The sequence below is a fragment of the Sinohyriopsis cumingii genome, chromosome 12, assembly GCF_028554795.1.
Source record: "Sinohyriopsis cumingii isolate HCF-2022 chromosome 12, ASM2855479v2, whole genome shotgun sequence".
NCBI classification, from domain to species: domain Eukaryota; kingdom Metazoa; phylum Mollusca; class Bivalvia; order Unionida; family Unionidae; genus Sinohyriopsis; species Sinohyriopsis cumingii.
Genome location: NC_142972.1, coordinates 56,602,170 through 56,626,998, shown reverse-complemented (window position 1 = coordinate 56,626,998; position 24,829 = coordinate 56,602,170). Strand labels below are relative to the sequence as shown.

At 40.9% G+C, this 24,829-nt stretch overlaps 1 long non-coding RNA gene across 2 annotated transcripts in view; it reads left to right on the top strand.

Moving 5' to 3' along the window:
- Positions 1 to 617: 617 nt before the first annotated feature.
- LOC149786507 (uncharacterized) overlaps positions 618 to 24,829 on the top strand; it is a 30,352-nt gene continuing 6,140 nt past the window's right edge. Inside the window, exons 1-3 of one of the 2 annotated variants that reach the window (XR_016424936.1) lie at positions 618 to 689; positions 1,199 to 1,331; positions 23,862 to 23,932. This is a non-coding gene — a long non-coding RNA (uncharacterized LOC149786507). Of the gene's footprint in view, positions 690 to 1,198; positions 1,332 to 3,773; positions 3,936 to 23,861; positions 23,933 to 24,829 lie in introns of those variants that run through there. The other variant, XR_016424937.1, reaches the window with a different exon arrangement.

Sequence of the window (24,829 nt, the reverse complement as noted above, 5' to 3'; positions counted from 1 at the left end):
CTATCCAGATATTACTTCTCTTCTGTTGTTATATTGTTTTTTTTACATATATTTTCTCTGTCTTTTTAAGTTTCTTTTATCCTAAACGTAATTATTAATGAAATACAGCCAATCCTTCATGCTTTCTGAAGAGCTGATTCGTGTCATCTCACTGTTCGAGGCCACGATAGAAAGTGAACTTCAGTAATTGTGTGATCAATATCTTTTGTGATGTGCATACACTGACTAAACTCTACACAAGTGGTGTTTGGTCCCGACAGCAGTCTGGCCCTGATTGTTGACTTCGACCGCGTATTAGTGGTTTCCCAACTAGGAAGCAATGTGCCGCGCGCGTGACTAGTATAATGACTGGAAGTTTAAATTTAGTTACATATTTTATTTTATGTATAGCTCCGTGTAATGATAACGTCTTTTGCGAGAAGTCTTACGAGAACTAAGTGCGATTTTAAATTATAACCGGTGCATTGTACGTATCGGTACCTTTAGAGCTCATCAAAGTGAAGACATATTATGAAATATAAGTAATAAACATGGGATCAGAAGTATGACCAAGAATTGCACTACATGTTGTACACTATGTTAGCTTATATATATATATATATATATATATATATATATATATATATATATATATATATATATTGCAGTACTCTTTCCTACTACGGCTCGATCAGAATTGTGGGCTCTCGGTAATTGTGCTTTAGTTCTTAGAATATTCCAAAACATGTTTTAAAACATGCAATTTGCAACCAAACATATTGTTTACTAACTCTTCTTTGATGATTGCTTCTCCTCTCGTTATTCATCGATATGCAGGTTCTTACGGAACACCTTTTTAAATATTTTCTGTCAAATCTTCGATCAACATTTTGCTAACTTAAATTGTGCCACGATTCAAGCATAAATAAAACAACTCCAATTATGAGAACGGGCTGGACTTACACTTATGGTAAGTTATGATATCTTGTAAAGGACATTACAAGCTTAATCTATGCCGAACATACTAGTTTTTGGTTGGTGGGGTGTGCGTGTGCTGGGATTTTGCATGAAGATAAAACTCTCTCATTTAGCAAGAATATGTCATTGAAGCAAAAAAAAAAACAAAAAAAAAAACAAACAAAAAAACAAAAAAAACACGCAGCCCCACTCCGCAATGACATGTTTTGTCCCAATAACATATATTTTATTGTATTTCCAGCTGAGACTGAATCTTCCATTAGCATTACAATATGTACAAGAGTTTGTTGAGTGGTTTTGGACCAGAATCTCCCGGAAGAAAACACATGCATGGTCATTACAGTGGGACCGTCGAAAGCCAAAAGGACTCAAAGGTTTGGTTGACTTGTTATTAAATTGATTTGAGTTTAGAGGAGAGTCAAAGTTCATGATAGTTAAGACCTGTTAGGTTAGATGTGCTGAAGATAGACTGGTCTCGTGGAAGCTTGCCGTATTAATATAGTGTTAAGTATATTTAATTTGCATTATTTGTTGGTTAGATTTTTAAAAATAATTTTATGTCATGCCATGCTATTGCAATGTACCATTGCATGTTGGACTTGGCCGTATCCAAATTCGAGTTCATTTCTGTTTGACCCGAACTGACTTTCTTATTTTACTCAGTGTAAATAACCAATGCACATCTAAATTATTCTCTAGGTGTATGGGTTTAATATCAAAATCAGTATTAACAGAAGTAGTAAATATGTTTTTTGGGGTCTGGGTCTAGGTTTTGGAATTTCCGTATTGTAGTCTAGGTCCTATATTAATAACTGACGTTTAGTTATTTTGTAAACAGTATGATAATTCTTGAAGGCTATTTTCCGTTTGGTATCAGTTTTTACTTTGAAAATGCTAATTGTGACATGTGGTCAAGTAGAGAGATATACAATCTTGTAACTGAGAGGATTTTTCATTCGTGTTTAAATATCTTGCACAATCCATTTATATTATATGTTGTGTATGGTTGGGCTAGTAATTTTATTTCTTCAAATTATTGAATTCGAGAGATTATTTTATCTGGAAATACATAAACGCTCTGATAAAATTCTCGGACAGTGACATTAACTGGAATTTATAGTGAATTCAAACCTGGAATTATATTACTACGATTGAATAAAGGCCCGTCATCACATTAACCCTGTATATGTTACTACAGATACATCATCGCCTTCAGCTTGGAATTTATTCTGGATTTCCTCTGAATTGTATTCAGGATTTTTAATTCCTACGACTTGTGTATATAATTCTTAGATTTTGTTTGGATTTAATTTGTAATACCGTAAGTTTTTTTTCTTTCTTCTCATTTTACCATAGTATTCTAGGGAAATAAAATATTTGTTGAATTTACACAGCTTTTTCCTTTATTTTTTTACTTGTTTTAGACACTAGACTCGTAACAGAAACTGGGGGCTCGTCCGGATACGAATTTATCTAACATATTTCAGGAACATTTGCTTTGAAATTTCGATTTACCTTATTTTGGAATTTTCTAAGTTAGAAATCTTGAGAGAAACCATCAAGCGCTTTACAATATCATCTAAAGTTGAGAACTTTGTTTCAAATCCTACCTTGGGTGGTTAGAAATTTTGAAATGAAATCACAGCTAAAAATGTTGGAATTAGAGTTATGACAGGTTCGGTTTCATGTAGAAATGATGAAGTTGCAATGCCAGAATTAAAGCGAGGAAAGCCAAATCTAGAGAGACAAGTAAAAACAAATGTAATCTCAAATTAGATTAAAATAATTAGAGCTGGCAAGTGATGTTTTCGGAAATACCAAGTTAATACCCCCTTTTCAGGAAAAAGAAGTGGATCAACATTTTTTTTTTATTTTGAGATTATTTCTGAAATTTTTAAACGGCCAATATAGCACTGGACTTTATTATTACATTTTGTACTTATTAGCAGAGCTCGTGATAGTTACATTCCATTGTCACTATAACAGTGTGCGCATTATGATCGGGTTATGGAATGTATCTTGAAGGGTTATGAGATAGTCTACCAGGCTTATCGACAAAACTTCAGTGACCATGAAAAACTAACGAAGAACCAATGCAAATTAAATATGCATAAAAATAAACATATGCATATATTAGAAACTTTTTTTATACATATGAATTAGGATAGTGTTCTTTACTTGCAGTTTCCTTGTATCACAGCGGTTTTCAATGTATTCTTATAGAAAATTACTGTTGTTATTAAGCTATATCTTGTTTGTTTATATTGAATCTTAATTTTGATGTCGTTTACAACGCTATAAGTATTTGTTCGCATGAAATGTGAATAATTCTTTGACAAATACCGCTGGGGTGGCCTAGTGGTTAGAGCGTCCGCCTCGGATGTGGGAGGTCGTGGGTTCGATCCCCGGACGAGTCATACTAGAGACTTAAAAAATGGTACTAACAGCTGCCTCGCTTGGCGTTCAGCATTAAGAGGTTAGTGTTAAGACTGGTCGGCCTGGTGTCAGGATAATGTGACTGGGTGGGACATCTTGCTACATGTCTGCGGCATGATGCCCCCAGTGCTAGACATCACTATAAACTGCCACATTGCAGACATCGTAGCGATATGACTGAACAATTGTTAAAGCTACGTTAAAAATCAAAATCACATCACAAATCACTTTGACAAATATCAACTGCGGATAAATGTCAGTTATTTCTATCCGCTTGTATTCCCATTGCACCTATTTATAAACTACTATATATATATTAGACTTTCCTGGGGACTATCCCAGTACTATTTTTAGCTGTTATCGCGTGCGTTTGCCTTTTCAACTATCGTATACTACTGATTGTCAGTAAAACATGTGTTAATATTTTGTATCATCTTACAATTGGATTATCTTCCTTTAACTACTAGATTCAAATATTGGAGATTATGCGTTTCGTTTTTCTGATCTATGCTGAACTGCAAAACCAACGTTCCCTTTTTCAGGTTTGTCCACTTAATTTGTAACAAGACTCATAAATGTTTGTATGGTTGGATGTTCATGATATTATACGTAGGCCCTTCAGTTGGAAATTAACCGTGTGTAAAAAATCTTACAAGAAAAGTGCACCATAGAGTTATCCCTATACCATGATAAACGCATTTGTCTCTATGAGTTTTTTTTAATTTTATCTCTCTTTCTCTTTTTGAAATAATTTATCCTTTCTGAATCGAGCTTCCTCCCCCACGACAAGATTTCAAGACATTCGGTAAATTGAAATAATTGAACAATTAAAACTTTTGATTTACATGTAATGGCCGTTCGGTGTATATTCTCCTTTCTCAATCGACAGGATTTGAAGACATTCGGTAAATTAAAACATGAACCTTTAAACATAAAATACCATAGATTATCAGAGTAGTTAGTTGTGAGGAGGCGTGTCCTTTTTAAACGCTGTATGACGGCTATTAGTCATCGTAACTCCGCCCCCTGTTTGCTTTAGTCAGCTATCTCTAAGCTGAGGGATACTTTGGGGATATAATAGAGCTATGTCAAAGAAGGATGTTCTGTGGAACGTACCACACCTGTCAACATTTGTCTGTAGTTTTATTGTGTTTTTTTAGAGTAGATGAGTTGAAGGCATTAACAGGAATATGAACGCTATGAAAACATGTTATGCTGTGAATATTAAGTAGTACAACACTGTCTGTTGTTCTATTGAGACCTTTGAATGGTTTTTAATTTTATGATATGGAAGTGTTGAGAAACTACGCCGAGCTGGGTTTTTTCTTCAACCGAATAAAATGGAAACGAATTCGTATTTGACGGATATTCATGATGCAGGAAAGATAATATATGAATACGAAGAAATTTTGAAAAGGAGACGAAATCAATATTGGTACAAACCATTACAAATTAAACTATCGAAAGAACGAACGCATATATACTATAAATTTACAGATAAATTACTTCTGTCGATATGAATTATCATTTACGTTCTGTTCTTGAATGATCCAGGTAAATTGTTTAATCTGCGAAAAATCACGTTCTCTCAGTTTTCAGGCCCTATGCATCATAAATATGGAAATTGAGTTGCAAACGAATTATATATGACATTTAAGAAGAAGATACCACATAAAGACGGCAACGCAAATAATGACACTAAGCAGTTTACTAATACTTTTATAGCATACACACTCATTTGCTTGAAACTGTCCGCTAACAAACTTCAGATAGCTTACAATTTATCACCTACTTGGTATTAGAAGACATTTTAATTTATTATTTTACCTGAAATTTTAATTATCCATTTTTTTTAAGATTTCTGTTTGTTCATAAAGATTTTTTTTTGAGGGAGAAAATTGGTCGGTAAATATGCTTGAACACTGAAAACTAAGATTATATTTTCTTCGCGAACACATGATAAGCTCTACAACTAATCGGAAGGTTATCTTGTTTTACATCTATTTATCCATCCAGTATTCTCCTTCCATCGCATATTTCTCAATAAATGGATTTAAATTCTAGAATCTTGGAACATATCTTCAAATCAGTTTCATTTGTAGTGACAAGGTTGTAAGTCCCCATGTATTCGGAATAGGAGGGGTTGGTGACAATACTATCCACTTTCTTGCAACCAGCTCAGACGCCTACCTGAGGAATCAGTGAACAACATAGCGTTCATTATAAACAATAGCAGCATTAGTTTTTATATCAGCTCTGCAATGTACAATGCGTGCGACAAAAGCAATCAAATTATTTTTGCCTGCATTATTAATCGGCCGACACAAAAGACAGGAAATGAAATGCCATCTGCTCTAGGGAAATTAAAGTTTAGTAGCAGTGAGTCATAAAATGGTTCTTCGTCGTATCGTTGGACATATTTAAAAGATGTATGCGTCGAACCTGGAAAAGCACGGCGATTAGCATCAAAACAACTTTAAGGGAAACTTAAATGTTGTTAGTGATACATCATGTAAATCCTATTTGCTTCGGATACAGAGAATGTAATTAATTGATTGAATAAAAAAGTCAAAAGAAAAGAAATACACAAATCCGTTATAAAACCAGCAGTTAGCATCATTATTAGACATTCAGTTGTTTAAGTTGCTTTGTGGATTAAAATACTTTTTGGACACGGAAATACAATCAAATGCGAGATCAACATGTTTTAAAGAAATCAGGTTGATGTTCGTTATAGAACATTAAGTTAGCCTTAATAAACTGATAGATGAACGTAAGAGGTGATGTGCACTTATTAAATGTCTACCTACAATTGAGAGTTTGATTTTAGTACTTACTACTTATTACATTTTCGGCTTAAATAACAAGTGAAATTTATCGAGAGCAACTTAATTCTTGTATTTATTAAATCATGAAATAGTGTGAGTTGTTTTGCTTCACTCTTACAAATACTGAACAAAAACTGATTTACGAAATATGATTGATAACGATTACAAGAGTGACAAAGAGTTTTCCTCCACTCAAAGATACAACATACGTCATGATTAATAATTTAATACAATTGTTACATATGACTCAAACAATAATCACACATTAATGAACGTATTTACACAAAGTTACAAGAGGTAAGTAAGGTGTAAATATACCTGAGTAGTAATAGGGGCCACTATAGCGACAATGGGAATTAGCATTACAGAACCCCCCTGGGCCACTATAGCGACAAGGGAAATTTAACATGGAGAAAACTCATGGGCCACTATAGCGACAAGGGGAATTAACATGGGAAAAAAAGCATGGGCAACTCTAGCGACAAGGGAATTGAACATGGGGGAAAAAAGCATGGGCAACTCTAGCGACAAGGGAAATTGAACATGGGGAATTGTAATAGGGTCCAGACCTGATAGGTCTATTGAAAGGGAACAGGGGGAGAGGGACATAACACACACACACACACACACACACACACACACACACACATATATATATATAAAATAATTCGGGGCTAGGCAATTTCAAGTCAATCTAAATAGGCTAGGCAATTGAAAGTCAGTCTCTTTTCGAGAAATAGGAGTGACCCTGAAAAGGGCGTTTGGATTTATGTTAATATGCCCTTAACATAAAGGGCATCTGTGGCATTTTCTTGTCCTCAAGCTGCGTCTTACAGCAGGGTCATATATCAGAGTCCTCTTGAGGCAACCTTGTCTCTCTATGTAGACTCTTCGTATCCACAGACTGCTGCTGGTCCTGTGGACAACTGTCCACTTGGATCGGACATACATGAGCATGTCCGTCCTGAACATCATTGAAGATACGAGGGTGGAAGATTCAACGTCATTCCACATATTGCGGCTACGAGAATAGGTGAGTGATTGTACTGAACTGCGTTTATTTATAGGGAGAGAAAGGATTGAAACGGATTGAGTTCGTTGACCAATCCAAATACGCGTGACGAAATTCAGTCAGTCCGCATCCAATGGGAAGAGAGCAGTCTGTGACGTCACGTGGCCTATATACATTCGCTAGCGCCTGTGCGCTGTCAATCTATGCGACAGTTATTCAACATGACGGAAACTCAGAAAACGATCCATTGGGGTGCACCGACGGTGGAGTCTACCCAAGGGAACCCGAACTTACTTTCACAAGCGGTAAACTGGGATTTTGTGGATTTTCTGACCTCGCAAGAATTTGTTCCAGAACCTTCGTTACCATCTTTACCACACGTGGAGAATTTTCGACAGAGACAGAAAGAAGAATTGGAGAAATTTATACAGAAACAAAAGGAAGCAGAACAAGCTTTTCTGCTACAGCAACAGCAGCAAGAAGAAGAGATAAGAAGAAAAAAAAAACAGCAAGAAGAAGAAGAAGCAGCAAAGAAACAAGAGGGTGAAAGTCAAACGGTCACGGTACTGTTGGACATTTTAGCGGAGTTAAAAAGTCTGAAACAAATGTATCAGACTTCTTTATCACGACCGAAGAGAATACGACCTTCCCGAGCTAAACACGCCAACCCTGAGACTAAGCCTACCTTACCACCCTTAGTGATTTCAACCCAATCATCATCATCAAAAGTAGGCCTCGGACGTGGCAAAGGCTTAAGACAGTTAAAGTTGATTGCTTAAACTCACCCCTACACCAAGAAAATAACGGCCCTTTTCAGGGCCACCCACTTCTCTCGAAAAGAGATACAATTTCAATTGCGAATAACTCAAAATAACAACCCATTTTACCCCATAGTACGTGTCTGTGTATGAGTGCGTGAGTGTAGGTTCTTACTTTAAAATCATAACCCAAAGTCACTTACCTTTTATCATTAATGTATTCTGTTATCCATAGTTACAATCCAATTCACAACAGTTAGAGAGTGAAATGAATAGTGAAAGGACAAGACTCATACCCTTTTATATACGCTGGTCTGCCAGGACTATAAAGTAGCTCATGGTGTTTAAACTTGAGTCATTTGACTTTTTGCTTTCAAGATGAAACGATCTAATTCATTTGAGAAGAAAGAAGAAGAAGAAAGTAAGAGGCAGAAACGTGATCTATCGCCTCGTACCAGAGCTGAAGTCTTGGCACAAATTCATGCCAGTGATTTTGAAGACGACATGAGTGAACCAGAATCCAAGCTCTCTCAACCAAGTTCACCGCCCTTAGTTAACCCTGACAAATACTATTCCATTCGAGAGACAGAAAAGCGCTCCTCTAGAAAATTTAGAACCACGGCTTACACCTACACGGTGAAGTTTAAAGATTTCAAGTCCGAAGTACCCTTAGAGAAAGCAGAAGGGTTCATCACCGAGATGTGGGATTCTTTACTCACCGCACCCAAGCGACAATCTCAACCCAAAGAAGACGATCGCTTGACACTATCCATACAACACGATGGTTTGAAATCCCTGTTTGGATCGAGTTTAGCAGACCCACAGAACTGACCCCTTCCAAAGTCATGGGCAAGATACAACAGGTGCAACAATCCAATGAGCAGTTTGACATCACCGATGGTAAAGCCACACTGAAAATGGCTCACGTCTCTCTTCCTCAAGGGACTGGACGCAAAAAGATGTTATTGGTGAACGATCTTCGCAGCATTAAGGGTAGCCTCGTCCAAATTTACAACCCTCATGACCAGATGTGTTTAGCCCGGGCTATCGTGGTGGGGCGAACCTATGCCAACAAGAACGACACGGCAGAATGGAAAAGAGCCTGGAAAACTATTCAACGATCCGACCGAGCCAAACAACAAGCGGGCCTGTCCAAAGACACACCCTGTGGCATTCCTGAAATGCAAACATTGCAAGATGTCCTAGCTCCACGCTACACCTTGAAAGTGCACCCTCAAGAAGTGCGCGGACCTCTGTTGTTTCGAGGCCAAGATTTTAAGGATGGAAAATACATTCACCTTTATCATCACGATGACCATTTCGATACCATTACCAATATCACTGGATTCCTGGGATACAGATATTACTGTGAGAAATGTGACCATGGTTATAATAATCGAGAGCAACACAAACATTGCGGATTGAAATGCTCAGGATGTTTGGCCTCTCCACCCTGTCTGAGCGAAGGACCAGTGCATTGTTCAACTTGTCTGCGCACGTTTGTCAGCCCTACCTGTTATCAACAACATTTGAAGACGCAAGGTTCATAGCAGAAATGTGCTTGTCAACTGCTGAGATTGTGCCCTACGTGTGGACAAGGCATACGTACCAATAGTGCCAAGGCACACGTATGTTCAGGAAAGAAAAAATGTCACATTTGTCACCACATCGTGGACTTGGAACATCAATGCTACGTGCAGAAATACCAACCAGAGAAAGAGGATGGTCACAAAAATGAAAAAGGCAATTTCATCTTTTTCGATTTCGAATGCATGCAAGAGACCGGCATTCACATTCCTAATTTCTGTGTGGCTCATCCAGCGTGCGACAAGTGCATTCAAGAACCTATTTTCAGTCATTGCCCTCACTGCAGCAAGATTCCTGGAGGGCGTGAAAAAATCTTTCGGGGACCGAACACGCTAGCCGATTTTGCCCAATGGGTCTTACACCCCATCGACAAGACGTGGAGCCAAGAGGACATCGAACGTTACGGAGATTGTCATCGTCATGCCACGGTGATGGCTCACGATTTCTCCGGATACGATGGACAGTTTCTTTTGAGGTATTATACGGAACAAGACACCAAACGACCTAAAGTCACTTTGAACGGAGCCAAAATCATTTCCATGCAAGTGGGACAAGTACAGTTTAAAGATTCCATGAGTTACTTGGCCATGCCTTTGAGTCGAATGCCCAAAACGTTTGGAATGACAGAAATGGCTAAAGGGTATTTTCCACACTTTTTCAATACGGAAGCCAATCAACACACCGTTCTACTCCATTTGCCTGAGGCTAAAGATTACGACCCCGATAACATGGGTACCGAACAACGAGAAGCTTTCTACGCTTGGTACCAGGCTCACGCTTCGGACCCTTTCGACTTTCAGGAAGAAATGTTAAACTATTGTCGTTCCGACGTGGACATTTTACGGCGTTGCTGTGGAAAATTTCGAGAACTGTTCATGGAACACGGAGGGGTCGATCCTTTGAAAGAAACTTGCACCATTGCCAAAGCGTGTTCCTTAGTGTACAGACAAAGATTCATACCTGAAAACACCGTGGCGGTCATCATCCCTCAAACGACCAACTATGTCAAACGTCAATACTCGGTCAAAGCCCTACGCTGGTTACATTACTTGTGCGACAAGGAAGACAAATGGATTCAGCATGCCCGCAACGGAGGGGGCGAAAAGACCATCGGAACGCATTCGGTCGATGGCTGGGACTTAGAAAACCCCAAGATCGTGTACGAGTTTAACGGTTGCTTATTTCACGGATGTCCCGTCTGTTACCCTGACCGTGAAACTAAAAATCAGTTTTTACAACGAACCATGGAAGACTTGTACCAGGCCACTTGTCAGCGACGCCTAAAGTTAGAACAGGAAGCATACCAAGTGGTGGAAATGTGGGAACACGAGTACGATCACCGTTTGAAAACCGATCCCGAGTTTAAAAGTCTCGTGGAAAGTTACAAGCTGGTGGACCCCCTGAACCCGAGAGATAGTTTGTACGGAGGAAGGACCAATGCCACCTGTTTGCTGTACCAAGCCGACGAAGAGAAAGGAGAAGAAATGAAATACTTGGACGTGTGTTCGCTGTATCCCTTCGTGTGCAAATATTGTCGCTTTCCTGCAGGGCACCCACAATTGTTCACGGAACACATCGACCTGAAAAACATTCGACAATACGAAGGCTTGATCAAGTGCAAAGTTTTGCCTCCCACGGACTTGTACCATCCCGTCTTACCTCACCATTGTCAAGGCAAACTGATGTTTCCTTTGTGCCGTACTTGTGCCGAAACGTGCAACCAAGACCAGCCTTGTCAGCACACCCAAGAAGAACGGGCCTTGACGGGGACCTGGGTCAGCGTAAAATTGTTCAAAGCTCTGGACATGGGATACCAACTGTTAGAAGTGTACGAAATTTGTCACTTTCCCAAGACAAAACAATACCACAAGGGTGACCCCACGCAGAAAAGGATTTTCGCAGACTACGTGGATGCTTTTATGAAACTGAAACAAGAAGCCAGTGGCTATCCGTCCTGGTGTCACACTCCCGAAGACTAAAAGACATTCAAAGAGAAATACTATGCACAAGAAGGCATCTCTTTAGACCACATCGAGAAAAACGAAGGCAGGCGGTCGTTTGCCAAAGTGATGTTAAATTGTTTGTGGGGCAAAATGGCACAACGCCCGTGTTTACCCAGACGGAGTATTTGACTGAACCTTCCCGCTACTTTCAGATGCTTCACGACAAAACCAAATACATGAAACACGTGGACGTCGTTCGCGAGGATTTGATCTTGGTCAATTACGAAGAAGATCTGGACTTTGTACAAGACGACCCTTTTGGAAATGTCATCATTGCGGCTTACGTGACAGCTCATGCTCGCTTAAAACTGTACGAAGCTTTAGAACTGTTAAGGGAACGCGTCCTGTACTTTGACACGGACAGTTGCATTTACATCCATCACCCGAGCCAACAGCACCCTGACATCGAAGGAGACCATTTAGGAGCCTGGACAGACGAGCATCCCGACGACAAGATTCTAAGTTTCGCCAGTGGTGGTCCTAAAAATTACGGTTACGAATACCGGGACAAACAAGGAGAAGTGCACACGCAGTGCAAAGTGAAAGGATTGACTCTGAATTATCGTACCAGTCGAGTGGTGAACTTTGGGGCAATGAAAGAAGCCTTGCAGTCTGGAGAGGACGAACACTTTAAAGTAATCACCTATCAACCCAACAAGATTGTACGTTTACCCACTCACCACATCGTCAGTCGACCCTTGGAAAAAGTCTATCAAATCGTGTACCAGAAGCGAGTGCGACTTCCCAATCATTTCACCGTACCGTATGGACACGTCGGTATTGGTCTGTATATGAAAAGGAACCCTAGGCAAGATAGATAGTTCATTGTGACTACCAAGACCAAGTGAACAAGATGAATACTTTCAGAGAAACACAAAACTAGTTTAGAAAGGCACAATTCAAGTGTGGGGCTTCTGAAGTGGAATGCGCTTGTGAGCCTGGCGACTTTTCAACCTGTGTTAGTGACAGTACCAGAAGAACCCGTCACCCAGGACAGGACTGTCGTGGACATTCCTGAAAGATCATTCCGGGAGGACACTTGTGTGACAATACCTCATGTAGAGACTGTAAGAACATTAATCACTGTCCCTAGGACATCTTGGTTACCCAGAACATGTTGCACAGAGACCTGTTTATATTCCACTTTGATAGTTTTGATGTGTTTTTTATTCCTGTACATAACTATTTGGCTTTTATGTATTTTTGTCTTTCGTGTTGTACATATTTGAAACATTCAAGAAACGTGTCCTGAAAAAAGTATATAAACTCTTGTCTTGTTTTTTTCGTGTCACAAGTGACATTCCTCACACTATGGCTACTTCTACTGTCTCTGCTACCTCTTCCTCCACTGTCAAAGTCATCGACGAACACTTAGATCGTGCCAGTTGGGAGGCTTTGTATCTTCGTCATCCCTTTAACATGCTCATTGCTGGACCTAGCGGTTCAGGCAAAACCGAATTTGTCAAACGTTTGATCGAACATAAACATCATTTGATCGATCGACCACCTCAACGCATCGTATGGTGTTACAAAGAGTGGCAATCGGCGTACAGCCTCTTGCGAGAAAGTCAAGGCGATTCCATCGTGTTTGTGGAAGGCATTCCTAAAGAAGACGATGGCATCGTCTCTGACTCCCGTCAAACCCATTTGGTCATTTTTGACGACATGTTGGGAGAAGACGAAGAAGAAATTAAACTGTGGTTCACGCGCAAAGGGCATCACCGTAATGCCAGTGTCGTTTACATCACTCAAAATTTGTTTCAACAAAGTAAAGCCCATCGCACCATCAGTCTCAATGCACATTACGTGGTCTTGTTTAAAAGCCCTCGAGATAAATCGCAAGTGCAAGTCTTAGCCAAACAGTTAGGAACGCCTTGGCTGACTCAGGCGTACGACGATGCCACTCACACTCCATACGCCTATTCACTCGTCGATTTGAAACCTACGACCCCCGATGATTTGCGATTTCGTACCCACTTGATTCACCACTGGTGCCAAGTCGGAGGGCCTGTTCTGTACACGTCTCCGTCCTCGACTTAACTTCATTCCACAAAAAATCTATAAAAACCTCAGACCCTTTTCGTCTGTCTCACACACAGTGTGAACATGACGTCCCTTCAGTCGCATCTTCCCGTCAAATTGATTCGTGCCTTGTACGGCATCAGTCGAGAAAAAAATCCACAAATACGAGCTCGTGTCTTAGAAGCTAGTCTCAAAGAAGTCTTACGATGGTTCACGGTGACGGCACGTCAGTTACTCCAAGGGATCATTCAGATTCCTCATCAAACCAAACGCTTTTTCGATCGAAACAAAGTCGCTTTGACCCAACTGGCCGATCCCCGCATCGACACTCAGACCAAAAAACAAATCATTTTGAAACCTGGAGGGAGCGGTACTCTAGGAGGAGTCATGATTCGCTCACTCTTAAGATGGGATCCTAATGCCCCCAAAGTTATACCCAAGACAAAAGTCCAACGAAGCCCTAATGCGCCCAAAGTTCTCCCCAAGACAAAAAAAGAAGTCAAACGAAGCTCCAAGAAGAAAAAGAAAAAGACCAGGTCCCCAAAGAGAGCCTTGTCTGCAAGAACTTCTCCAGTGGCGGGACCCTCCTCTTACCAGACACCACCCCGGAAAAAGAAAAGTTCCCAGAAGAAAACTAGTCGCAAGAGAGGCACTTCGGCCAGGACGCAACCTTACACTCGCAAACCACGGCCAGCCACGGCGGTGACTGCATCTCCGGTAGCCTCAGGTTCAATCACTTCTCCGTTGATGTCACCAAGAACAGAACAGTACTTGGAGACGTTGATCACACCAAGAACTTCTCCGTTGATGACCCCAAGAACTTCCCCAGTGGCAAGGCCCTCCCATTTAACGGCAGTGGCTGCGACTCACAAAGTACCTGCTCCCAAAATCAAAGTCCAAGAGAGATCGGGCATGTTACAAAGTTTACTGGATTTGTCCAAGCAAGAACTGGCTCGATTTAGTCCGTTGCGTACCCCTCCACGACGTGTCATGCCTATCTTCAAGTTGATACGCCGTCAAGACAATTAGTGGCGACGCGTTCCAGTATAAAAAAGACCTGTGACCAAGTTGGGGTATCAGTGTTTTTGGTGCTGAAGACTCAAAGATGTCACCCTCCAGAAAACATCCCTCATCTAAACAACCCTAAGGAAAGAAAAGGAAAGGACTGCCTCCACGTTTAGTCAAACATGGGGACATGTTATCTGTCCTGTCCAAAGCTTCTCCACCCCTGCGAAAAAAACTCATTCAATCGGCCTCCAAAGAGGTCATCGATACCGTGTGCGAATGTTGTTTGAACGTCTTGAAAGGCACGATCCCTTTGTCCAAACACCAGAAACAATGCTTAGGCAAACATCGTCACGTTCTGCGTCAAATGGTTCAAAAGAAAATCCCTCTGGGACAAAAGAAGAAGATGTTGGTTCAACGTGAAGGAATTTTACCCCTTTTGCTAGGTCCCTTACTGAAAGGAATCTTGGGAACCATGTTGGGAGGCCTGATGGGAGCAAGATAAAAAGGCCCTCTGGAGTCCCAAGATCTCAGAATCGACCTTTGACATCCCATGGAAGGACGAAAACTAGCTTTAGTGCCTTACAAACGATGGATGGAATACCATCATTGGCAAGAACAACGCACCCGCATTTACCTCCCAACCCCCATTTGAACGAGATGTCCCAGTTACAACACGAATTGCAGTCCTTAATGGATCGCCAAGATTTCTCCGAAACAGAAAAATCGCAAAAGTACGGCCAATTCTTGCAGCGACTGCAACTCTTTCACCAAAAGGCTTTAGACGAAACAGCTCTACCCACTCTGAAAGATTTTAAGACCTTGATGAAAAGTCCAGGACCATCATCACTACTACCACCACCACTACCATCCCCAGTGGTCGCCATAAATGCTACCCAACGAAGGTCTGAGGAAGAAGAGATACGAGAAGTGTTTCAAACACCGTCAGCAGCTCCCATGTCTAGTAAGATTGCAGCATCCTTGCTGACCCCGTCCCCCACACCCCAACGAGAAGAAATGAAAGCCTGGGTTAAAAAGATGATGTCCACTCTTCCTTCGACAGACGTGAAAAAGAAAGAAGGGAAACCAGAAGTGAAAAAAGAAAAGAAGACCAAAGCCATTCCATTGTCACCTCCACCACCACCACCACTACCTTCGACTTCTACTCCCGTAGCCCATCGGACACGTAAATCCGTTTCCAAGCCAGCCTTTCGTCCCACCCAAAGTAGCATCACCGAAGAGTGGGTGACTTATTAACAAACCAAAAAAAACCATGGAAAAAGCCTTAGCCAGCATTTACTACGATCCCTCCCATCCTGCAGGTTACACAGGAGTTCAAAAATTGTATCGTGCTGCCAAAACGCGACTGAAAAGTCTCCGTTTACCTCAAGTGCAACGATGGTTACAAGAACAAGCTACTTACACTTTACACAAACCCATTCGACGCAAGTTTTCCAGAAGTCGCACCCGAGTGGAAGGCATCGATCATCAATGGCAAGCCGATTTAACCGATGTCTCTCATTTGGCCAGCTACAATCGTGGCTACAAATATTTGTTTTGTGTCATCGACGTCTTTTCCAAATTTGCCTGGGTCGTGCCTTTGACTTCCAAATCGAGCAGCGAGTTAATGCGAGCCCTGCAACGAGTGTTGAAAAAAAGCGGTCGTCACCCTCTTCGATGGCAAACGGACAAAGGCACCGAATTTCTGAACCAAGCTTTCCAAAAAGAATTAAAGAAACGTGACATTCATTCTTTTACCACCGAGAATCCCGAAACCAAATCCAACATCGTGGAACGTTTTCAACGCACTTTGAAAGAACGAATGTGGAAATATTTTATGCATCACCACACTCTGAAGTACATCGACATCTTACCGCACCTGGTACAAGCGTACAACCAATCTTACCATCGAAGCATCGGACGTGCCCCGCAAGACGTGACTCCCGACAACGAAGTGTTGGTGTTTGAGCGTCTGTTTGGTACGTCCCCGACGAGGGCTGTCCCTAAGAAAAGTGGTGTGTTGGACGTAGAAGATTGGGTACGCATTGGCAAAACCAAACACACTTTTGACAAAGGTTACTTACCTAACTGGACCACCGAATTGTTTCATGTCATTGGACGAGTGCATGGTCGTGATCCTGCCGTCTATAAATTGGAAGACATGAACGGAGAAGTGCTCAAAGGAACGTTTTATTTGCCCGAGTTACAACGTGTCACCAAAAAAGAAGACGACGTGTACGACATCGAAAGCATTCTCGAACGCAGAACCCGTAAAGTGGGCAAACGACGTGTCAAAGAAGTCAAAGTACGTTGGAAAGCATATCCACCCAGTTTCGATTCTTGGATCGACGCTTCGCAAGTCATCGACTATAAAAAGAAGTGACCATCATGCCCTTTCACAGAGACGCAGCTACGTCGACCACTCCTTCACCCAGTTCTTCTCTGCAAGATTTACAAAAACAACCCTTGTGGGTGTAGTGTGGAGAACGTGTGCCTAAAACCCAAATCGTCTTTTTCTGTCAAATCTTCGTGGTGTATTGTGTCATCGGGGCAGCCATTGCCAATCTGAGTTTGCAACAAGGAGACAAACAATTGTGGACCATTTTATTGAGCAGTTGCATCGGTTACCTGCTTCCTAATCCCTCCCTGAAATTCACCTCGAACGGGAACAACGGGAACCTTGTGTCCAGTGCCAGTGCCAGCCACCATTCCAACAACAACCCCATTTTGAGCGGAGACACGCCTCTGACGTCCAGTAACCCCTCGGACAGCCACAGAACTCTGGAATTATGAGTCACCAAAACCAATTTTACTTAACCTTACCTAGTGACAGTTCCATGGAGGTGTTTCCCAACAACACGTTGTGCTGTTACACGGCCAAATTACCTCAATCCATCCCATTAGATCACGAAGCCCATTGGGAAGTGGCTTTAGTAGAAATCATTCACCCGACCCAAGTCCTCAATGTCCTTCCCAATCAAAATTTTTTTACGGTGGACGTTCATGACGAGCCAATGCAAAAGTACTTGAATACCGATGTCAAATATGATCACAAAACCTCTGATGACAAAACTCAAAAGCGGTCCTACCACTTGTTGATTCCCCCAGGCTACTATTTTAGTAGTCAACATTTGGTCAGCACCATAGCTTCCAGATTTAATGTCGTGTCTGGGAAAGCTTTGGAAACTGTCAGAAAAAGTGTCACCCTGGAGTGCCACAAAGCAGCTCGTCGCTTCTTGATGAAATTTGACAGGGGTAAAATCGTGTCCATTTTATTTTGTCCTGAATTGTTTAACATGTTGGGCGGGGACATGGACATGAGAAGGGTCATGATGAAGAAAAACGAATTACCAATCGTTTCCGACAACGATTCTTTTAGCAAGTTATTTCGTTTCCCGGTAGAACTGAACCAAGGACTGAATTTGATGTTTGTGTACTCCGATGTGGTGGAGTACAACGTGGTGGGACACACCTCCGCACCGTTACTACGTGTCATTCCTTTCAAAATGGATTCTGCCAAGGTCACTGACGAAGAAGGTGGAAACACTTACCACGTTCACCGCGAATTTGTACATCCTCACTATTTGCGTGTCAGCAAGTCTTATTTGGACACGGTCAACATTGCTATGAAAGGTGATCTGGGACAAAATATTTCATTCACCAAAGGGAAAGTCACGGTGAAACTCCATTTTCGAAAACGGTTCTCTCACGACTCGTAAGTCATGTATCCAGTGTACCGAGGGGTTGCTCGACAGCGAGGACACGGTTTAGGAAATATGTTAAAATCGGCTTTTCGTTCGGTGGCTCCGGTGTTGAAACCGATGGTGACACGCGGATTGCACGCCTTGAAAGATGCGGCACTGACACACGGTAAAGTATTTCTCCAAAATGTCATCATCGACAAACAAAACCCCAAAGAAGCTTTCATGAGGGCAGGCAAAAATGTCTTGCTGCTAACGGGTAAAGACCTTTTGGGCCGACGAGACACACCTATAAATGCCCTGCACACTACCGAGTCAGGCATTCAGCAAGGACAAGGCAGAAAGAGACGACGAAGAAAACACCCTTTCACCAGATTTCAAGCTAGAAAGGCAAAGAAAAGAAGAACCGTTCGAGACTTAGACGTTTTCGATTATTGAGAAACAGACAAAAAAAATGATGCACCGAGAGTCTTGCGCTTGTTCCAAGTCGGAACTGGATCTGTTTGCCATGCCGCCCACCATGATGACCATGCAAGAATCCCAATGGGTGGAATTTCACCCCGTCTCCTCTTTGACGGATTCCGCTCCCATCGAGTTTGAAATCAAAGGGCAGCCCGAAGATTACATCGATCTGAATAGCAGTTACTTGTAATTGAAAGTCAAAGTAATGAAAACGGACAATACCCATCCTGGAGCCAATGATAGAGTAGCTCCTGTCAACAATTTCATGCATTCCTTGTTCAGCGAAGTGGACCTGTACTTGAATAACAAACTGGTCAGCAGCAGCATGGATATTTACCGTTATGGTGCCTACCTGGAAAATCTCTTGACGTACGGAAAAGAAGCCAAGAATACTCATCTGGATGCTTGCGTGGTATGGAAACCTGACACCGCGGGTGATAACACGTTTAACGACACAGCCCTCACAGCAGATGACGATCCACACAATGTGGGGTTTAACACACGTAGAAATAAAATTCTGCAAGGACGTAGTTTAGAACTGATGGCTCGTTTGCATTTAGACATGTGGTTACAAGAAAAGTATTTACTGAACGGAGTGGATATCCGCCTGAGACTGAATCGTAGCAGTGCCGCTTTCCATTTGTTGGCTCATGCTAACGAATACAAAACGTTCATCCAAGAAGCCAGACTCTACGTGCGACGCGTGGAAGTGTTACCCAAAGTGGGAAACGATATCAGTCAAACGTTGAGCAGAACCACTGCCAAGTATCCCATACGACGCGTGGAAGTAAAAACCTTCACCATTCCTGCTGGACAGCGATCCATGATCGAAGATCATCTGTTCCAAGGTCAGTTACCCAAGCGTTTGATCCTTGGTATCGTCAAGAATTCAGCCTTCAACGGAGTCCACAACGAAAATCCTTTCCTGTTTCATCATTACAACGTAGCCAAGATCTAAGTCAGTCGCGATGGCAAGACACTGTGTACCCGACCTTTTGAGCCTAAGTTCGGTGACAGGAATTACTTGAGGTCGTACTTGTCCCTGTACGAAGCCACCGGACAGTTAGGGATCAACACCAGTCACGGCACATCGTACGAGGATTATACAGGAGGCTACGGCTTGTGGGCGTTTGATTTCACTCCAGACCATGGCAGGGACGAGGGGCATTTCCACCCTATAAAATCAGGCCAGATTCGTGTGGAACTTCAGTTTACTAATACTCTACCTGACACAGTGAACGTCCTCCTGTATGCTGAATTTGACAATACCCTAGACATCAACAGTTTGAGAGAAATCATTCTAGATTATTAGAAGCCATGGGAGACTGTTCAAGGCACAGATTCCTTGGTGTGTGGACAATATTGCGTGTATTTTTTGCATCATCGCAGCCTGGGCTATTCCTTAGAACATTTAGTGACTCATTTTGATCCTCGTTCTTCTTCTAGAAACGATGTGAAAGTAGATCGATGGTTTTTTGACCAGTATGCTTATCTTTTGTCTCAAGCTAGGAAACGTAGTGTCCATCAATGGCCTAATGACTTCCATCAGTGGAAATCACAATATCATTCACAACGTTGTCAGCCCTGTCCAAAATAATGTGTCAGTTGAAAACATGTTTGGTATTTGAAAAAAAATGTTGGATGTGATATTGTTTAATTATTGTTAAAACATGTTAGAGTTGTTGGTTAGTGTTGGGTGATTTTGAATAAAAAATGTTGTGTTTTGAAAAAAATGCCTTTGTCTTTTGTTGGGCTATAAGAATGTTGATTCATGCACTTTGACTTCTCTCTATCTCTCTCATGACACTCATAAAACGTTGTGGATCGAAAACCGTGTAGGGATGTTTTCCTTCACGTCCGCGCTTTGACTTTAAGAACCGGGGTTAGCCTATAGTCTAACCATCCATTGTTGACTCATCCTCCTACGAAGATGTGCTCCAAACTAGCTAAGCTAAACGAAGCCTACGTGAATTTGCATAGGGTCAGACACAGTCTGATACCTAAAGCTGAAGAGATAGAGAACGTGAGAATGTTAAAAGTCACTGAAGACCTGATAGAAGAGCTCTTCAGAGAAGAAGTGAACAGGAAGAAAGAAGAATGGACAGAGAAGTACAGACTTCAGAGACAGCAGCAACAGCAACAACAGCAGCAGCCGCAGCAGCAGCAGCAGCAACCTGAACCTGACAAAGGCTTTGTCGATTGTCGTATCGACACCAAAGAGTTCTTCTTCTCTTTCCGAAGAAGCAGACCTATCGTCAGAAAGTCTATCCTCAGAGGACGTCGCATTCTTAGAAACTAAAAGATGCCCTAGCTTCAACTTGGCGCAAGCAAAAAAAAACAACAAAAAAAACAGCCCTTTTCAGGGCTATCCCAATCTCTAGAAAAGAAATAACCATCGATTTGCCAATGTGTGTATGTAGAGTAGTGTGAATATAAACAGTGACTCTTTTTATATAGTGTGAGTGTTTGTGTTTGTGTATATGATTGTGTGTTTGTAAGTGCTCACGTACGTTTTTGTGGATAGTAGATTAAGATCATGTTTTTTTTTGCTGTTTGACGTGTGGGGAGAGTAGATTTGGGGTTTGATTGATTTGAGTATGTGGATGTATATTGAAGTGATTAATGAAAATTTTTAGAATAGTGGTGGGTATTATAAAAAAAGTCAGTGAGTGTTTCTTTTAGGTCCGCGCGTTGTTGGGTCATGATCTAGGTAAGATCAATCTCGTTTCAGGGGGATGTTTTCCTTCACGTCCGCGCTTTTAGTATAAATTAAATGTCACTAGTCAGTCTAGCTACCCCTATTGATTGATCAACACCAGAATGAACACCAGGCTAGCGAAACTGTTGGAACTTCATGTGCATCTGGAATATGCCAGGCACATACTAAATGAACTGGCCGCGGAAGCCATTGTGGAAGAGGGAAGGATGAAAGAGGAGAGAAGAAACAGAGAAGAGGAGGAGAGAAGATACAAAGAAGAGGAGGAGAGAAGATACAAAGAAGAGGCGGAGAGAAGATACAAAGAAGAGGAGGAGAGAAGAAACAAAGAAGAGGAAGAAAAAGAGAGAGAAAATTTCAGAATCCCAGAGACAGAAAATTGGGATTCTGAAGTTATTTATCCCGCCTCTGCTCTCTCCCCCAAAAAAGTAAAAGAAACTGGGGAAGAAGATGTGTATGTGGCGCCAGGCCTGGAAGGTGCCATCATTAACCAGGTGTCCATGAAGTTCCCAAAAAACCAGCCCTTTTCAGGGCTACCCAATACTCTAGAAAAGAAATAACCATCGATTTGCCAATGTGTGTAGGTAGAGTAGTGTGAATATAAACACTGACTCTTTTTTATTGGGGGGTGTGTGTGTGTGTGTGTGTGTGTGTGTGTGTGTGTGTGTGTGTGATAAACTGTTCCCTTTCCATAGACCTATCAGGTCTGGACCCTATTACAATTCCCCATGTTCAATTTCCCTTGTCGCTAGAGTTGCCCATGCTTTTTCCCCATGTTCAATCCCCTTGTCGCTAGAGTTGCCCATGCTTTTTTTCCCATGTTAATTCCCCTTGTCGCTATAGTGGCCCACGATTTTTCTCCATGTTAAATTTCCCTTGTCGCTATAGTGGCCCAGGGGGGTTCTGTAATGCTAATTCCCATTGTCGCTATAGTGGCCCCTATTACTACTTACCTGCTATGATCCTAATGGTTATATCAGAAATCCAAAAGTATACAGTGTTCAGAATGAATTATAGTATCGAGTCTGCTGATGTGTCCGTAGCCTGGAATGTTCTAATGTGTCAACAGTTTTTACGTATATCACTGATATAGACTAGAATCTCATTGAATGAAGTCACAATAATTGGAAAATAATGATCTAGTCCAAAAGTCAAAGATCACTTTGTAATTCCAATAAATAATGAAACCAATAAATCCTCCCACATTATCACTGAATGCAGACAAAAGACTGATTCCGCTACAGGTGTTCAGATAGGAAGGAATAATTCTGAGTTAAGTAACCTTAATATAATACAAAATAAGATCACCAGGATGAGGGTCCAAAGTTCATTTCATGAGCGTTCTATGTTGTAAATAAGTCCTTTCTGTTACTAAAATTGTTGCAAAGAATATGACAAATATTAGGCAGATCAGGACTTTCCATGCGAATACCAATGTCCTGAACTGACATCTAAGTAAACAGGTTTAATAAATTTAAATTAGTCAGAGAGGCCCATACTCCTGCATTCAATTATGGAAAGAATCCAATCACACAATACACATTAAATATACATACCAATACACTAAGAATCGCAGAGCTTTACATCATGTCGATAAGTAATCAATCATTTCATATATGTCTCTGATATTCCTATTACCGGTTTTGTGTTAGTCTTAGTACTATTACAATATGGCCACACTTTCACCAACAGCAGCCTTCACGTTAAGTCTCAATTTGTCACATTTAATTGGTCAATTTTAAGTTAGACCTAAATCTCACCCAATGAGATGGCTGGATAATAGCCAAAGGTTTCAGTCTATTTGGTTAAATTCATACCCGGTGTCATATAACCGTGCTGCTCTTTGGCAGCTTTGTTTTTGCCAAGTTAAAGACCATATATAATTATTAAATAATTGAAAGAAACATATTTCTTTCTACTTCTCATTTCTTGAGCCAATCTATGTAAACCTTTTGGAGTAAGTCTAACATTTCAGGTCGGCTACGACGTTTTAGTTTTAAAACTTTCGATATCAGATAAAATGTTACTCCATCAGAGGCCATATGTATATTTAATAAAGCTATTCGTTAATGAACTTCGGAGTTAAAGAATATTTGGTACAAAAAGTAACTTTAATTCTTTCTGAAAATATCGAATTAAGCTATAATTCGTATTCATGCCTTATTTAAATTTCTCCTTTATAGCTCATATCTCTTCAATATGTATGCACATATTTAAAAAAAGAATTTTGTTACATTTAGGTCGAAAAGGTTTAATCCATCATTATTATAAAGTTTCGATGATGCTTTACCATACACATTGAAAAAAATGTGAAAGGTCGTCCGATTCAATGATTTAAATACTCACTATACTGAGAAATTTGTCAAAATTTCAGAATGTATTACCTGGACTAGAGGTGACAAGATATTACAGGTATGCCGGCTTACAGCGGTATGTTTTCATAAAGTAAGTAACACGATATTTTTGCACTATACTTGTACTTCGTTAGTTTCCTTTATTTCTGATATTGAATTATCTAGAGACCATGCTTACCTTATCTAGTTTCATTAGAGTTTGTCTCAGTTCGTTGATATTGAATGGACTAAACCGATGAGGCTATTAACTATCACAATATATGTGTGTATAGCACAAACCTAATATATCCCCATTTGGTGAAGCATAATATTTACCATATGCAATCAATGGTTGGTGATTTCGTTTTCTTGATCAAAGGTTTCCTTAGAGAGATTATTTGAATCTAACATAATTTCTACATATTTTATTTCAAACGGAACAAAAACACCAACCTCAAACCAGTTTCGTTAGAAGTATATGGGAGTTAGAACCTGGAACTTACATATGGTTCCATAATGCTGCAAACTGGTTTTGGATCGGCAGTAATATGCAACAGTAGAGGTTGTACAACTTGTTATGTATTCGTGTCTTTCATATTCTCTTGTTAGTGATTAGTCAATTTGGATTCCTTCAATTATTTCGAGAACAACGGTTTCCAATGTCTCGATATTTTATGGAGTTTTATCAGACGTTACGTAGTTTAGCAACGATGATATGCCAACTCTCACGTGACCAAAGCAAATAAACACACTAAAATCATTAATTTTTTTTTTCTTTCTTTCGCTGACTCATTGGTGGATATATGATGCTGACGAAAAGATACTTAAGTTATGTTTCAAATGAGAAATGAATAACGGTTTGGCCTGAACCCTCGGCAATATGATGAGTCTGTCGGATTACCAAATGCTTTACATGGGCTTCCCAGACTAAACTAAATCATGAGTAATGATGGTCTGTGCTTACACGTGGAGTACCATACAGAGTGGAATTGTAGTTTCAAAAGTAACG